The sequence below is a fragment of the Hemicordylus capensis genome, chromosome 2 (genome assembly GCF_027244095.1).
Source record: "Hemicordylus capensis ecotype Gifberg chromosome 2, rHemCap1.1.pri, whole genome shotgun sequence".
Taxonomy (NCBI): domain Eukaryota; kingdom Metazoa; phylum Chordata; class Lepidosauria; order Squamata; family Cordylidae; genus Hemicordylus; species Hemicordylus capensis.
Window position 1 is genome coordinate 255,992,719 of NC_069658.1, and position 18,826 is coordinate 256,011,544.

The following is an 18,826-nucleotide window of genomic DNA, read 5'->3' on the forward strand; positions in this document are numbered from 1 at the left end:
AAGAGGGCTTGGACTCTGCTGACTCCATTGGCCTTGCTTAGACTCTGCCAGCCATCTCCTTTTAATTTTGGATGTTCCAACTCCGTCTTCTTGCCTTGGATGAAGAGCAGCCTGCCTGTTTGTTTCTTTGCTGTTGGCAGGCTCCTATTCCAGCTGGGTCTCCTTTTCGAAATGAGAAAATTAAAAACAATTTTTTTGAAATGACCCTACTTCGGACCTGAATGCCCTGTTCTTCGGGAAAAGGACCTCTGTTTCAGCATTGCATGAAAATTGTGCATTTGGTCACATCTCTGTGACGTGCGCGCGCGCAAAGGACTACTGGGAGTTTTTTACAGTAACAGCGGGGAAGGGGCAGCAGGGAGGTATCTGGCCGCCCCAATTATTCTTGCAATTTCGGCGCCAGAGTGGGAAAGCGGCGGGAGGGGTAAGTAAACCCTCCCGCCACTCTTAAAGCTACCCCCTCCACCCAAACTGAACCGCCCAGGTCCGGAACGGTCCGGATGATCCGGAGGCCTTTACAATGGCCTCCGGACCGGTCCGGGCCCATCCCTAGATCCAATTGGTTGTGTGGTGCCACAGGCTCCAATCTGTTGCACAAAAGTCAAAGAATGCGCCAAATGTTGTGTGCAATTGTTGTCAGGCTCATCACTCTTCTACTTGGGTAGGTGGGGAGGGGGGCCAAAGCTGGCTGTTCCACAGGCAGAATATTGCTGTTGTTTGCACCCGTCCTTACTTAACCTGCTTTTATAGCCGGGTGCCACAGATGTAGCTGTGTCTTTGTTGCTTGTGGACAAAAAGTGCTTGTGGGAGGGAGGGCAGGGTGCTCTTGTTGGCCCTAGGGCCTAGTCTTCTGCATCTGTGTGATCTTGCTTTGGAAACCTGGTTTCCAGCAAAGCTCTGCTGTTGTTAGAACATAACAACATTAACCCCTGCTAACTTGGCAAAGAGGCACGTTTTAATGTGGTGGTTCTCTTTATTTAGCAGGGGGAGAGTAACTGGCCCTATCCACACCCAGCACAATACCTCCAGTTGATGTATTGGGGTAGCCTTGACCCCAATAGGGGAGGTTCGTTCCTGGGCAGATGGAGCCCAATGATCAGCCCAGTCGGGAGGACTTAAAATCAAAGCTTTATTATGCTCTTAAGTAGCATAGGTACTGCTCGACTCATGTCAGAGCAGGACAAAAAATCATTCAGAAGGCAATACCTTTATACTCTAAAAATGCTTTCCAAAAGTCAGCTACACAGAGAAACAGAACGTTGTGGTCAGGATAACGGGCCAAGGTTGGGGAACAACATACAAGCTATGCGGGCAGACAGCCAGTCTCACCAGCCTTATCATCACTTTGTTACTTTGACTTTAAGGGAAGGAAAAGTACCAGTAAATAGTTTACAGTTCAAGAACTACTGACAAGGCTCTTCTTCTTCAGGGGAAAAAGAGCTTAGTTAAACATAATGGCATTGCTTATGTCAAGCTGTGCACTTCTATATCTAATCTGCCATACATCAGTCCCCCCTTTCTGTTGTTCGAATCTGAACCTTCAGATTTCATTGGAGCAACCCATGTCTCCCTCTCTTCTAAGGTGAACCAATACCCCACATACATATCATACTCTGGGATCATACAAGACATCATTATACAAAGTTCTATCAAAAACCCAAATATTAGGGCAGCAATTCTGTGCACAATCACTTGGGGAATATATATGGAACTCCAATGAGCAGAACAGGGCTGTCACACATATCAAGTTCACAATCCAACGAATCAAATTGGATTTGATGCACACTTACTCACGGATAAGTCCCACTTATTCAGTTCCCACTCAGAGGGAAAATTATAATTACAAATCAAAACATAAGCCAATAGGACAATTGAAATAACTGAAATAACAAACAGAATTTGTTGACCATGCTTTTTGACATAATTGCAACACAAGCTCGAATTCAATACATCATTCATTCTTATTCTATGTCCAGTCCTCATGGGGCAAGTGGCTAGGGACTGCAAACCCTCCTTAGTATATTCAGGGGACAAAGATAAAGGATGTGGATGGGTTACCAAGGGGGTTTGGAAAGCAGGGACGTCCCTCAACCGAGCTGCATGCTTGGTAATTGAATCAGCAAAGGCATTCCCTCGCGCTATAGGGTCTTGCCCACCCTAACGTCCCTAGCAATGCATAACTGCCACGGCTGTGGGCTGAACTGCCTGTAGCAACTGAGCAATCTGGGTTCCATATTTAACAGATCCCCGTTCAGCCCACAAGGCAGCAGCCTGCAGCCAATTCTAACGCTCTGGTAAGCGCTACCAGTTCTGCCAGCCGGGCGCTTGTTCCAGGGGGCAGTGGGGGGAACAGAGGATGCGGTGACCATAGCATAGCCTGCCCTTCTCTCCCCATTAAGTGTAAAGCTGCCTCCATTCATAGTCTATTCCCTGAAGGGGTGAACCTTTCAGGTCACTGCGAGCAGAATAGTTCACATCTAGGATCCCTGTGCATACATGGCTCTCAATAGGTTCCACATCCTCCAACAGTAGATAGGTAGCAGGGTACACAATTAACAAAACAACAACAGGTAAAAGGGATAATGCCCATATTTAAGAGACACAGGACTAGGGAGCGTACCCATCTCAAGTCAGGCAACCAGCTGGTAAGCCATCCAGGATCTCAATATGTTTGGACCCCTGTGATCCCCTGTGATTGGTCTCGACTGGGCTGATCATTTGGCTCCATCTGCCCAGGAACGAACCTCCCCTATTGGGGTCAAGGCTACCCCAATACATCAAGTGGTGCCATGGCTCGGATATGGGGTGCAATTAAGGACCCCACTGGGCGGTGCGTCCCCTCCGGGGCTCTTGCTGGGTGAAAAGGCATGCCGGCTACCGGGATGTTTCCCGGGTCCTTTTTCACAGGCAGAGCAGCCCCCGAGTAGCCACCACAAGTGTGAGGAGTCCAGAGAGGCGGATCACTGGGTGCAGTCCGGCCGGTGGGATGTGTTTTAAGCGCGCAAGGGTTAGAGTCCCAGGTTGCAAGGATTAAGGCTACAAGGAGCAGGTGAGTGTTGTGCAAGCCTAGACACTATAGTCCAGGTGCACAAGGTGGTTTAGAGTCCCACTTGGTTTGAGTCCTACTCATTGGGTTAGTCCCGCCCGCGAGGTTAAAATCCCAAGCCCCACATAGTGATGGGGAAAGCTCAGAGCAAATCGAGAGGGGAGTCATGCACCCCTTTGGAATGTGTTTTATAGAACTGGCAGGTTCTTACAGGCGGTGACCCATTGGGGAAGAAGAAAATGATTAAATTTTGTCCATGGACTACCAAAATATTTTGCAGCTGCTTTTGTTTTGTACCCAGACGGGTAGATATGAGGGGCGTCAATATGCTCAGGGTTTTGTGGAGTTATGGCCTCGAGACCAGCTGATGAAGGGTTGTGGGTTCTGGAAGACCACATAGGTCGCCGTCGGACTGTTTGGACTGGGCAAGGATTGTTTCTTTTATGTAGGTTTTTATGAGGATATTGTTGCCTTACCAAGCTTGCTAGTAATGAGGTTGAAGACGGAGAGCTGGAACACTATCTACACGTGGCTTAGATGTGGACAGTGAGAATCCATAAGCCAGATGTCACTGATGAATCACCCCTTTATGGAGGATGGAGTCAGATACACTGGATGGGGATTGTTGTGTATTGCCCTGACAGAAGTCTGTAAGTATACAGGTAATTGTCAGCCAACGTGGTGCACTGTTCAGAGTGCTGGATTGGGACTGGGAAGCCTGAGTCCAAACCCTCATTCTGCTATGACACTTGCTGAGTGACACAGAGCCTGCCACTCAAATGATTTGGCCTGCCTCACAGGGTTGTTGTAAGGAGGAAGAACAGGATACAGAAGAGAATGCGAGATGCCGCATGGAGATAGGACTTTGTTAGCAGTTATGCCCAAAGGGCCTTGGTGAAATTCAAGCGCTGAAGTTTTATGTTGCAGCCTCTTGAGTGATATGACTATGTTTGACCTGAAAGGCTTTAATGTCTCCTCAAAACCCAAGCTCCCAAGGGGGGTGAAAAATGTGAATGCCTTTTTCTTTTTGACTTTATTGCTTTGCTTTTGCCCCGGATTGCCATTTTGTTCTCGTGATCAGAAACCAGCCTACAACACAAGCCACTAAGCCTTAATGAGGACATCATCCCCTGTTTTGGTCTTTGGGGGGAAAGGGGCCCAGGGCAAGCAGGAAAATAAAAACATAAATTGGAATGAATATGCTGAAAGATCAAATTGAAAATAGCCTCAGGTTTATTTATTTGTTTATTGTATTGGGCTGTTCAGGGACTCAGTCTCAGCATGCTGTCCCTACCCAAGGAAGGAGGGGGGAATTGGAAATTCATGAGTCTATCTTTTATTCCTTAAATAAGCAGGATTGTCTTGAACTGTCTTTCTCGAGAGGGATGTCTTACTGTTGAAGACCAAAGCAATGGTCAAGTGAAGGAGAAGGGAGCCTTCAGAGGACGACAGTCCTGACCCTGACACCAATGATGATGGAACATCCATTGGCTGCCCTGTCTTGGGTTCGAGGAAATGGCCATGATGCAGGTTTCTTGTTTCTGATCGTCATGCGTCCCGGAGTGCTGTAGTTAATGATGCCAATTATCTGATGGAAATGTAATGATGCCGGATATCTGAGGAAGGCCTGTATACATCTAGACGACGGCCTTGCATATATCCTGAGAGGGCTATGCCCTCTATACGTGGTGTCTCTCGTTCCCCGAGAGAGACGGTGACTCTACCTGTTCAGCAGCCCCAGCCTTTTGTCGGCTCCAAGTTGCAGGAAGGGGGGAAGGGATAGGTTGTGGTTGGCTTTCACGTCGTGATTTGAAATATCAAGCAGCCTTGCTTGGTGGAGGACGCCTGGATGGATACGTTTTTGATGGAACACTTGACACGTTGGGCTTTGGAGTTTGATTGGAACTGGGTTAGAGCATTGACCTTAGCTCTATATCATGCACTCTAATCCCACGGGGAAGAACCAAACTTGCCCCTTTTGAAGTGTCCTATGGGCGGGCAGTTCCCATTTCAAATGTCATAAATGACATTGACTTGACTGTAGGGGGGAATGATGCACAGCAGGCGTATGTACAGAAACTGGCGCAGGGCACTGAGCGCAGGGCACTGAACATAGGAGCAGGCGCATTCCTAAAGTGGAAAAAGGAGCCACTCCAGGCCAACTGGGACGGAGTGAGGACGTGGGTCCACCATACCAGGATGAAGTTGACCCTAACCGACTGACCCCCCCGAGATTTGCCAGCATAGCCTGCCTTGGACAGTGTCCCCAACCTACTGTTGACCAGCCTCTACGTGTACAGTTCCAGAGACAATGTGCATCATATCCAGGGACAGTTTCAGAGGCCATGTCCCTAACTGTGGGGTTGGGAATAGCTCTTGCAGCACACTAGTACATGTATTTCTTGTGGAATGGCCTCACAGATATTGGTTTGGGTGCCCCAACCCGGTTGGGATAGGAGAAGCCGAAGTATCTGTTTGACCACTCAGGTCTGGCTATGGGTTGATGTATTTATATTGTTCCCAACCACCTGGGGCTAAGTGAATCCCCACCCTGAGGTACAGGCAGCAGTCCATGCCACCTGGCTTAAGGACTGCTGGGTGTGCACACATGCTGACATATATTCTAATGAGCAAATCGCCAGGTCAGGAGGTCCAGTGCCCCTCACATGGTGGGCAAGGCCCCCACGAGTGTGATGGGGTCCTGTTTGGAGAGCTGGTTGCAGCATCCCATTTGTATCCATAATGATACCACATGAATATTGTGCCCACACCTGGTGGACACAATATTGTTCCCATTGACATTGTGAATAGGGAGTTTGTGCCTGCAAAGGATGATTATGGACCCCCTCAGGAGGAGTGTCAAGGTGCACAGCTAGATGTGGGGAAGCATTTCCCTTTGCATGATGGAGAACATACAGATACCTCTGTCACTGTGTTTAATTTCGCAGAAGGTGACTGGAATTATGAGTCCCTGGGAATATGGAAAAATACCATATATTTACATGACCGGGTGGGGATCCTGGTAAATGAGACAGTTACTGAAAATGAAACATGCAGGGGTGACATGTATACCTGGAATACCCCTTTTTTGGGTCCAATGATCAGCCCAATCAGGAGGACTTAAAATCAAAGCTTTATTATGCTCTTAAGTAGCATAGGTACTGCTCGACTCATGTCAGAGCAGGACAAAAAATCATTAAGAAGGCAATACCTTTATACTCTAAAAATGTTTCTGTTATGCCCACTATATCTATTTCTGCTTTAGCAACCAAGCACTCCAGCTCACCCATCTTGGCTCGGAGTCTTCTGGCATTGACATATAAGCACCTAGATGCTGAATCTCTCACCTGATGTATGCTATTCTTTTGACTCTTTGACCTGCTGGCACAGGCTCCCGTCTGCTCTTTATGTGGCTCTGCTCTGTCCCCTTCTGTTTTATCTGAATTCTTTGCAGCCTCACACTTTAAAGGATGGCTTTTGCCAAACGGGATACTGCCCAGCTCCTATTTGCTGTTCCCCAGGCGTCATTTTAAAAGCTGCTCTGTGATCTTTTTGATTTTAAGCGCCAGCAGTCTGGTTCCATCTTGGTTCAAGTGCAGCCCGTCCCTTTTGTACAGGCCTAGCTTTCCCCAAAATGTATTCTAGTGCCTAACAAATCTAAACACCTCCTCCTGGCACCAACATCTCATCCACACATTGAAACCCCTCAGCTCTGCCTGTCTCACTGTACCTGCGTGTGGAACAGGTAGCATTTCTGAGAATGCTACCTTGGGAGACCTGGACTTCAAAATGCTACCTATCAGCCTAAATTTGGCTTCCAGGACCTCATGACTACATTTCCCCACATCGTTGGTGCCGACGTGCACCACAACACCTGTCTCCTCCCCAGTACTGCCTAGGAGCCTGTCTAGATGCCATGTGATGTCCACAACCTTCGCACCAGGCAGGCAAGTCACCGTGTGGTCAACACGCGGGTCACAAACCCATCTCTCTATACCTCTAATGATCAAATCACCCACTACAAGGAGGCCCCCACCCCCCGAGGAGTATCCCCTGTGTGAGAGGATATGGGCTCATCATCCCTGGAACGGGTCCTTCTAAAGGAGCATTTCCCTCTTTCTCAGACCAATGTCCTCCTTGGACATTGTTGATGTGTGCTGTTATGTTCTTTGGGGCAGATTTGGGGCAGAAAGGGGCCTTTGGGGGTGAAAGAGAGGGTCAGGTGGTGGTGCCCCCATTGGTGTCTGCCACCACCCAGATTTCAAAGGCATTGGGCAAAGGGCTGATTTTTTTGTGATTTGTTGAAGTTTGAGTGTCTTTAAGCTTCCCCCCCCATAGGGAATAATGGTGGTTTCAGAAGCTCCATAACGGCACTGGGGGGGGGGCACTGGGGTGGGCCAGAGTGAATGGTGCTGTAGTACACAAAGGGTGCCAACCAACCCCATGGGTTTCTAACCCATTGGGGTACTGGGTTTTGTTGTTTCTGAGGTGTTGAGTGTAGATTCTCTAGTAGCATATGAGATTTTCAATGACAAACCATGAATCCACTCTCATATGCTAACAGAGAATCTACACTCAAAACGTCTCAGAAACAACAGAACCCTATGGGCACCCTATTTGTGCTACACCACCACTCGCTCTGGGCCACCCCAGTGCCCCCCAAGTGCAGTTATGGTGCTGCTGAAACCTCCATAATTCCCTATGGGGAAGAATCTTAAAGACCAGTAAACTCCATTAAATCTTTAAAAATCAGCCCTCTGCTCAATTCCTTTGAAATAATTCTGGCTGCTTCCTTGCCCCCCTGGGCACTACCACCCACCCTACTCTGCTCTGGTCCATCCCTTTCCCCCTTGATGTGAAGCTATAGTTTTGCTGAAACCTCCATAATTCCCTATGGGGAAAATCTTAAACTTCAAAAATTCACCAAAAACCAGCCCTTTCCCAATTCCTCTGAAAGATGGGTGGTAGCTTCCACCCATTGGGCACTACTACCCCCACCCACTAGTTTTGCCCCTGGGCCATTTTTTAAAATCCAAAACGTTTTGGATTCGGATTTTGCAATTTTGAACAAAGAACAAAATCGGGATGTTCCAGATTGGCCGATTTTGAACAAAGAACAAAATTGGGGTGTTTCAGATTCGGGGCAAAAACAAAACAGAAAAAAAATGCACAACCCTACGACGTTCTACTGTAACACTTATAATGGGTTCTTTGTGGATAAAATAAAATTTTAACATCTACATGAAACTGCTGGGAGAGATCATCAGGAGATTTGGTGCAGGGTGTTATCAGTATGCTGACGACACTCAGATCTATTTCTCCATGTCAACGTCATCAGGAGAAGGCATAACCTCCCCAAATGCCTGTCTGGAGGCAGTTATGGGCTGGATGATGAATAATAAACTTAGACTGAATCTAGATCAGATGGAGGTACTTATTGTGTGGGGTCAAAACTCCAGAGACTATTTTGATCTGCCTGTTCAACATGGGGTCACACTTCCCTAAAAGGAACAGGTATGCAAGCCAATCTTTATTTACAGTCATTGACAAGAAGAAGAAGAAGAAGAAGAAGAAGAAGAAGAAGAAGAAGAAGAAGAAGAAGACTTGACATACTTAAAACAGTCAATCATACATATAAACATTAACGATTATATATAGTTACATTAAAATCTATTCCTTTAAATTTCGCATTCTGGTGGCAACATAACAAAATTTAGCTACTACATATGATACTGTTTAGGGGTGTGCATGGAACCGGATGGCCCGGTTCCATGCAAACCAGGCCAGTTTGGTCCAGCCCCCCATCGAACCCCCCTGGTCCAGTCCAATCCGTGAATTTATTTTTTAAAAATTAAAGTATATTTAAAATATCTTTAGCCCCTTTGGGGGGGCTTGCTGAGACTGCGAGGGTGGGGGTCCATGCAGGTTCCCTCTCTCCCCGCCGGCTGTCCTTATCACCAGGTAATTGATCATTTTCGGCCCCTTTGGGCCTCCATATGAGCGCACGGCCACCATTTTGGTGGCCACCGTGCATGTGCCAATGCCTGCTGCGAGGCTGTGCCAAAATGGCATGGCTGCCAAAATGGTAGCCATGCACTCATACAGAGGCCCGAATAGCGGAAAATGGTCAATTACCCAGCCGTGGCGGGCCACGGCAGTAATAAGGCCAGCCGGTGGGGGGAGAGGGAACCCGCACAGACACCCCCTCGCACCCTCAGCAAGCCCCCTGAAGGGGTTAAAGTTATTTTAAATATACTTTAATTAAAAAAAAAATAAAGAAAGAAAATTCGTGGACCGGCCGGACTGGACCTGGCAGTCTGGTTACGGTCCGACGGAACCAGGGTGTGTGTGTGGTTTGGTTCGATCCCGAATGGTCAATAACGAGAAACTATTCAACACCAATGAAACACAGCAGGCCTACAAGAAGGAACTTGAAGAGCACCTCAACACCATAGGGGCCACAGAAATCACCATCAGCCAATTACAAAAAGCAACTTTACTGGGAAGAGCCTATATTCTGCGACGATATCTATAACAACAGCAACAACACTGACAATAAAATTCAGGCATCCCAGGTCCTTGGGAAGGACTCGATGTCTGGATAAAACAAACAAGTCAATAACACCTGTCTGACTGTGTAAATAATCAATCAATCGATCGATCGATCGATTTTTATACTGCTCTTCCAAAGTGGCTCAGGGCAGTTAATAATTATTTTTTTCTGTTAACTTTTGATATCTGACCTTTCTTTTCTGTTTCTTATAGGTTAACATAAATATTGGGAGCTCTAAATTGATATTGATTAATATCTATATAGCGCCAATGAGTTCAAGTACACAGGTGACAGAGACATGGGCTAAAGTGGAAACCTTTATTGCAGACATATTAATAGTGCATCATGATTCCCATCTGATTATTCCTGGAGATTTTAATGCCCGGGTGGGGAAGAATGATGAGGCAGTTTTTGCAAAATATCATTTCTACCCAGCAATGCCACCCACCCCTTCTCCCCTATTTATAAGGCAGTCAAAGGATGCTATAATTAACTTCTCAGGTCTGAATTTATTATCAGCTCTCCATAAATTGGATCTACACTTGCTCAATGGTGCGATGCAACCGGATTATCTGGCACAGAGTATATGCACTGGACAGGTCCGAATCCTTCATTAATTGACTATGTTGCTGTTACAAGAAATTTAGCACCATGGGTGGGGCACTTTTAAGTGATACCTCGCCCGAAAGTGACCATTTTCCATTACTGCTGAACATAACATTAAGAGGGAGAAATTCTTTGGACTGTGAGTGGGCTTTAGGTATACCAAAGGGAAATGCCCCACAAAGGGCGAAATGGACAGTTGGGCAGGCTGCACGCCCTCACTGATTTACTTAACTCCTCAAAAGCCCAGTACTTACGGGATGTTATTATTCAAGGGACATCCATGCCTGATGGTAGCGGCTTGCTAGATCATTATGATAGTCTCTTAACCTTAATACATCCAATGCTCATTAACACTATTCCAAAAACTGGATGGAAAGCTATTTCTCGTCCCTGGTTTGATAGAGATTGCCGAGAGGTGAAAGGTATGTTAATAAAGGCACTTGATAGATATACAGATGATATAACTAAGTTCAATGTACAGGGTTTACTAATAATGAGGAGGCAATAAAAGAGGCTGTTAAAAAAAAAAAGAAATCTCAGTGGATGATACAGAGAGGGAAGGAGTTAATAGAAGCGGCCAAACTGAAAAAAATCAAAGCACCTTTTGGCGCTTGGTAGCACCTTTGTTAGGAAGAGCTCCCACTTTACCTGATTGTATAATTTTGGCTGATAAATGGGAACATCATTTTTATGAGATGTACAGACAAAATGACTCCATAATGGTGAATGTTGAGGCATATACAACTGACCCCCCGAGATGGGGTCCGGTTTCCTGCTCGGAAGTAGAAGGTCTTGTAGACAATTTTTAAAAGACAGAGCCCGTGAAATTGATTATATTACTATAGAGGTGATTCTGTCTAACTTAGACTGGTGGGTTCCAGTTTTAGCCTCACTGTTCACGTATATCGATAATACGGCAAAAATTCCACCACATTGGGGAGCAGCGATAATAGTCCCAATATATAAAAAAGATAGACGGAGTGATCCTGCAAATTATAGGCCTATAAGTCTCCTGAGTTTGATTAGTAAAATATATGCTAAACACTTAGTGATTAAGCCGGTGGACTGGATTGAGGATAAGAACATTCTTGCAGTTGAACAGGCTGGCTTCCGAGCAGGTCACTCTACTACGGAAAATGCCCTGACCCTCCATTATCTTGTTGAAAAATATACGGCTAATTCTGGTGCTGTGCTTTATACTGCATTCATAGACCTGAAATCGGCGTTTGAATCCATCTCAAGAGACAGGCTCTGGCAAAAATGAATAGATTTGGAAACTGATAAGAGATTACTACTATTAATTTATAAGCTATATGAAAAGTCTCGATTGCGGGTCCATTGTAATCAGTATGGTTATTTATTGTCAGATGTTCCAACTAGTAGAGGAGTAAGGCAGGATTGCATTTTGGCACCTACTTTATTTAACATCTATATCAACTCAGTGGTGAGCTGTTTATCCGACATGTCTCTGCACCCACCAAAACTGGCACAGAAGCATATTGCAGACCTGCTGTATGCAGACAATATGAACATTTTATCCCAGAAACCCATAGGACTACATCGAGCATTGGCACAATTAAGTTTATTTTATAACAGACAAATGATAGAGGTAAACCACCAAAAGACAAAAGTTTTGGTGTTTGCTAAACGGCCGAAGAGATATACTTGGCACATGAATGGGAATACAATTGAACAAGTTCAATCTTATAAATACTTAGGTGTTGTATTCCATTCATCTGGCTCACGTATCGCACATCAAAAACATATTATTCAGAGCACCCAATTATCAATTAATCTAATCAAATCATTTCATTTCTCACGGGGAGCTTCGTACATCTCTGTCACACTAAAACTACTATTGGCCAAAGTGTGTCCTCAGATTATGTATGGTGCACAATTGGGCCTATTTAGTAATTTTGCTCCACTAGAAACACTTCAAACTAAGTTCATAAGAACTATATTATAGCTGCCGTGCTGTGTCCCAAATACTGTTATTAGAAGGGCGGTGGGTCTGGTTAGATTCGAATCATGTTATTAGAGATCTATTATACTTTACTGGTTAAAATTGGTATTCACAAAAGTCGGCTTAGTACATTTAATTTTGGAAGACACTTTTAAATCCAAATGGAAATTGGCAATTACAAAAAAATTACTATTATACGGATTCTTTCAAGATGATCTTATTAGATCAGGTTTCAATCAGGCTAGAAGAACAATTGTGCAATGTATCCATGACGTGGAGTTGCAGATGGAACATGCAAAGTTACCGAGTAAAATTTACATAGGAAGTCAGAGCATCGAGCTCAAGCCTGCTACATATTTAAGAAGCATCCTAATTCCAAAGTTTAGATGAGCTCTAACACTTGCCCATGTAAATGCTCTCCCAACAGCTGTGCTCCATGGGAGATTCCAGGGTATACCATATGCATCAAGATTATGCCCTTGTGGATCTGGTAATGTTGAAACAACTGCTCATGTTTTACTGTATTGTGATTATTACAGAGACATAAGGCACCAACTAATTGCCGGACTTTTGATTAATTTTCTGGGTCATGGAGATGATTTTTATTTAAACTGTTTGCTAACTAATCCTAATTTGGATGTTATTCATATTGTGGCCAAATATCTATATATATAATTCTCCTGGGTGTGCCCAGGAGAAATGCGTCCCGGCAGCCCAGCTGATTGGCTGGGCTGCAGGGGGCGCCTGATTGGCTGGCAGCACACCCAGGAGAATTTGCTGGCTGCGGAGGCAAGGCGGCGGGCCCAGGGCCGCGGCGGCGGAGCCCAGCGAGGTGGTGGGCCCAGCGAGGCGGTGGGCCCAGCAAGGTGGCGGTGGCCCCGGCCGTGAGGCGGGGCGATGCAGCGGGCCCAGCACGATGGCGGCGGGCCAGGCCGTGGTGGCGGGGCCCAGCGAGCGGTGGGCCCAGCGAGGCGGGGCAAGGCGGCGGGGCCGGGCCCGGCCGCAGAAGCGAGGTGGCGGGACTGGCCGGGCTGGGCCCGGCCGCGGAGGCAAGGCGGCGGGCCTGATGGCGGCACTCTGGGGCCGGCCGCGGCATCGGCGGCGGCACTCTGGGGCCGGCCAGGCCCGCTGGCGGCAGCGGCCGCACTCTGCCCCGCCGGAGACGGGGGGCGGGAGGAGAGAGAGAGGTGGCCTGGCCTGACCGGGCCCGGCCGCGGAAGCGAGGCGGCGGGACTGGCCGGGCCGCGGAGGCGAGGCGGCTGTACTCGGCCCCCGCAGGGCGGCGGCGGCCGCACGGGTCAGCTAGTTATTATATAATATGCCAAATGCATATAAATGTAGTCTGATTTTATATTGTTATTATTTTCTTATTTCTTTTTTTAAAATATTGTTGAATTGCTGGTCTACGACCGAAATAAAGTTTTACTTACTTACTTACGAACTAACTTACTATAAATATTTCAAATGAAGTATCAGTTTTAAGAAGCACAATTCTATATTAATAAAATAGTTTGGATATATGTGTTCCTACGTAGTCCAGTTCCTGCAAGATTGTTAGAAATGGAAGTGGATGGCATCCTAATTCACTCTGTGAATCACTCCATAATCCTCACTTCAGCCCTAAAAGAGCACTGCTTTAAGTTCTCTCTCCCCACCAATTTCCACAAGATGCCTGCCCTCTCACCCCTCACCCCATACACCTACCCAAGAGAGGAAAATTATTTTCAGTTCCTATCAATATATACAGCACCATAGAATTTCAAAGCATTTAAACATATCACTGCAGCAATATCTAAAACAACCCTGTACAGGAAGCAAGAATGTTTACATGAAATGGAGCAGGGGAGATACAGTGGGGACAGACACTGTATATTTCCAGAGGTAGCTAAATAACAATTTAAATTTAAGAAGTGTAAATGCTATGCTAAAAGGTCATAGGAAGACCCTGGCATCCTTTGCAACAGCTTATCACACTTCTTTTAGTAAACTAATGTCATGTGTGGTTTAGAGCCAAGAGCCAGTGTGATGTAGGGGTTAGAGTATTGGAATAGGACTGGGGAGACCTGAGTTCAAATCTCCATTCAGCCATGAAACTCACTGGGTGACTCTGGGACAGTCACTTATCTCTCAGCAGAACCTTTGTCATAGGGCTTTTGGAGGTATAAATTAACCATGTGCACTACTCTGGGTTTCTTGGAGGAAGCACAGGCTATACATGTAAAAGGAAATAAATCTATCTAAGGTAAAGCAGAGGCCAGCTGTAAGAGTGAAGAACAAATGCATTCTGAAGTTACAAGAGCAGCTTGCCTGCCTATTTCAAAACTGCATTCATAAATAGAAAAGTCATAGGTTTTCCAATGATGCTTGCTGCAGCTATGAACCATCTCCTGTAACTTAGAGAACACCATGGGAAGCAAAGATGCATGGGGACACCCTCTCGCTAATCCATGCCTGCTGAACAGCTGGATGCCACTCTCTGCCCACCACGGGTGACCACCACTTGGCTTGGGTGTCTGTCCTTGCAAACAACAAATGTTTTTTACACTTCCTTAATTCTTGCCCAATGAATCGCAGCACAGTGGGCATATTAAAGTTACAGATACTGGCCAGAAAACCACCTAGTTAGTTGTCTGCACAGCAAACAGGTTTTTAAAATTATTTTTCTCCCAACAGAATCCATTCCTTCTCTGCACCACACCAACATGGGAAGCCAATCTGGCAATTATCTGAAAAACAGCGTATGCATATACCCTAAAGGAACTTTCTGGCTTCTTCTTCCAGTTTCGAATCTAATTAGTCCAGTCTAATTAGATGCCCATCAGATGCCCATCAGATTCTCCCTTTGTTCTCTTTCTCTCACCAAGCCTTGCCCATCAATGTCCCTTTCCCCTCCTCTCTCTCATGCCAAGCCTGAACAGCTGGATAAGAGGAAGTACTCTGGAGAAGAGGGAAAGGGGTTAAGAGAAATGACATGGGGAAGAAAAGAATAAAGGGCTTTAAAATTGCTGGGAAAAGTGCTCCCTCTAACAGGGATTTCCAGATGTTGACTACAACTCCCAGAATCCCCAGCTGCCATGGATTTTGCATGGGAATTATGGGAGTTGTAGTCAATAACGTCTGGGAATCCCTATTAGAGAGAATGCTGGCTGGGAGGAGAGGAAGAAAATAGGGAGAGGAGAGAAATGGGGGTGAAGAGAAATGAAGGGGGGGAAAAGAAAATAAATAACTGGTGGAAGGGAGTGGATAAATGTGTGAGGCAAGGATAGCTGGGCTGCAGGAGGCAGCCTGTAGTGTTTGGCTTTGGGGGGCGGGGAGAAGAGGAGAGCCTCATATCATGGCCGGGTGTCCCAGCCAGGCCAACCAGCTCTGGCTTCTTCCCTCTCCCAGGGCCGGACTGAGGGCACTGAGAGGGCGGTGGAATGTCTGTGGGGAGGGCGCTGGGTTTTGAGCAGAATGGGTGCTTAAGGGTGGGAGTATTTCCTGCTGCTGAGTGTGGCAGGGCGCAGGAGCGCCCCTCGGATGGGGCTCACCGGGAATATGCCCTGTTGCCCTGTGGGCCGGTCCGAGCGTGGCAGGGACTCTCCACCAGCCTTGCTCCTTCCCCATCCAGCCTTCTGAGGCAGGCGTCCGAGATGAAGCTGCCCAGTGACAGCAGCAGGCATGGATCCAATCAATGCTCACACAACCATACCCAATGTGCAACTTTGCCAACGTTCTTGTGTTACTTAAAACCAAAGCCAGGCTTGCCACCAAATGTGTGTTTGACAGAGAGCTACAGGCAATCCTGCCTTTCTAGTGAATGTGTTTGTAGAACACTATCGTGTGAATTTTTTAAAAGCAAGTGAAAGCCAGTTTATTTTAGAGAGCTTTTCAATGAAACTGCCATATGGTTTAATAGGGAAGGGAATACAATTGGTTTGACTCTTTGCTCATCTGTAATCCTTCACGGGGACTCCACTTCATTGTTTGTTTTATTGTGTTTGTACATTATTGATTTTATGGTTTACTTCCTGTTGCAACCCCTTCAAAGAGCATCTTGAAGCCGAGGGGTCTGGCTGCTTTCCTTCCATCCATCCATCCCCTCCCCTGCCACTCCCCCAGGCCCTCATAGCCTTTGCAGCAGGGAGCAAGCAGGGAAGAGAGAGAAGGGCTGCTGCGGGACACTGGAGAGGGGAGGAAAGTGAGTAAGGGCCCAGAGAGAGTAAATGGGCATGAGTTGCTTGTTGCTCCTTGCCCCTTAGCAAGTGCCTGCTGGCCTGGGCAATCCCTTCCCTCCTGCTGGCTTTGGCTCTGAGGCAGCTGGCAAACTGAAGTAGCTTGCAAACCTCATGGAGGCTGAAGCCAGTGAGAGGGGGCTTCCCAAGGGATAGGAACAGAATATGCAGTGGGGGCAGGGAAAGGGACTGGAGTGGTAGCAGCAGCTGCTGCTGCAGGCAGAGTGGAGAGCAGACCATGGCAGTAGCAGCAGGGAGGGAAGTCCCTGCCCTGCACCCATCTCAGAGTCAGCTCAGAGAGTAGAGCAGCCTACCTGCTTAGCTGCCTCCCAGTCCTCGGCGAGAGCCACTGGCTTGTGGCACCGCTGCTGCTCCCAACTTCCGGGGACCTTAATAGGCCCCTCCCTGCTGCTGCACGGCCTCTGGATGCTTCGCCGGGGCCTTAAAGGCTCCTCGGCTGTTGCAGCCCGCCACACAGCCTCCTGTTTTACCAGGGTCCTTAAAAGGCTCCCTGGCTGCAGCTGCAGCCACAGCCACGCAGTTGCGCGGCCTCCCAAACCTATGTCGGGAGCCTTAATAGGCTCCCCAGTTAAGGCCCGCCTCCGCGAGGCCTGCTCGAGATCCTCCAAGGGCCCTAGTAGGCAGCTCCCAGAGGTAGATCGGAGGCCCAGTCTACCCGGCGGGACGAGGCCGGGTAGACCGGGCCTCCGGCGGAAGTTCTTTTAGAAGTCGTATCGCGCGCGCGCGCCCCAGGCCTCAGTTGTTTCACAGACTTTGCCGAGAGAGGAGCTCTGTTCGGCGGGCTCCTCTCTTTTTTTAGCAACAATGCGGTGAGCACTCGGGGGGGGGAGGGGCGGGAGGGCGGGACGGTGGCAGTACTTTGCTAATTTTTGTCCCTAATCCGCTCGCGGGGGGGCGGGGCGGCTGGTTTCCAGCACCCCATTTACTAGGTATAATACGGCCTCTGGTGGGGGCAAAGAGGCGGGAGGGGTAAGCAAGCCCTCCCCGCCCTTAAAGGGGGACCCCCCACCCGGACCGGGACCGGCCAAGTCCGAACCGGTCTGGAGGTTCGGAGGCCTTTAGTATGGCCTCCAGACCGGTTCAGACACACCCCTAATATGATATTGTTATGTAGGATCTACTAGTGATTGCAATAGGCTTTCAAAAGATATGGCAGATCCACCCACATTATGCTGCAGATCTGTGTTGACCAATTCTAATGATTAATAGGGGAAAACCCCAGAACAGTGGTGCAGAGAACACAGCAGAAACTCCCCATCCCCTCGTGAGGCCTGAGCCCAAGCTGTTTATGGCTTTATAGGTAATCACCAGCAATTTATATTTTGCACAGAAATGTATGGGCAGCCAGTGTAATGCTTTTGAAATAGGAGTCAAATGCAGAACCTGGCTGCTGCATTTTGTATCAATTGCAGTTTCTGACTACATATGAAGGCAGCCCCACATAAAGTGCATTACAATAGTGAAGTCTGGAGGTTACCAGCAAATGCACCACCGTTGTTAGGTCATTCTCCTCAAAAAATGTCTGTAGGTGGTTGTAACAATCAGGCAGTAATAGCCTCTCCTTTCCTGTAAAGAGTGAACTGGAAGTGAACCCTTTCCTGACTGACAGGCAGTGACCTCTGGGGATCAGCCACTCAGCACACGGTGACCGGGACATAGAGGGTCTGGTGGATGAAAGTGAAGCGGGTCTTTGTTCTCAGAAGGGGCCCGGAGGGAGATGAGAGAAGATGGGGAGCAGGCTTCGTGTGCACCAGCCATGAAGTCTGGCTGCCTAATGGCCAACAGCCATGTGGAAGGTTTTTTGTATTTTTCCATCTGGTCAAGAGAATGAGAGTCTCCCTGGACAATCACCCAAATCCAGGGAGGGGCAAAGCTCTAAAATTAGGGTGTGGTGGCAAAGTATTTTCTACCAGTTTAAGTTTAAAGGAACAGCCTTTGTTGAGTAAACGTGGTGGGAATGAATCAGCATTTTTCTTTCCTCCACGTGGACTTGCTCTGAGACAAAGGCTGGGCTTAAATCCACTATTCACAACAGTGATGTATCAGCCGAAGCTGATAAAAATCACCTCTAGCTACTATCTCAGCCTGAGAAACCAGAGAGAGGCCTTTATCTAGAAGTACACTGCCATACGAACCCCTCAAATGGCCTCTGCGCATGCACGGAGATCAACTGTGCAGTGCGGCATGGGACAGCCTACCCATTTGGATGCCATTCCAGGTCCCTCTGTCCCATGTTTCATTCCAGATACCAGCAGCAGCAAGGTTTGCCACCAGTTAAGTGAAATACTCCCACCCACACCTCTGGATAATGGAGGGGAGGCAAGGCAGTGGCCATAAAAGTGAGCCAGGAAGCTATCCAGACATGGCTTCATGCCGTGGGATATCTGAAAATGTTTAATTTGGGGAATTAAATGGACCATAAC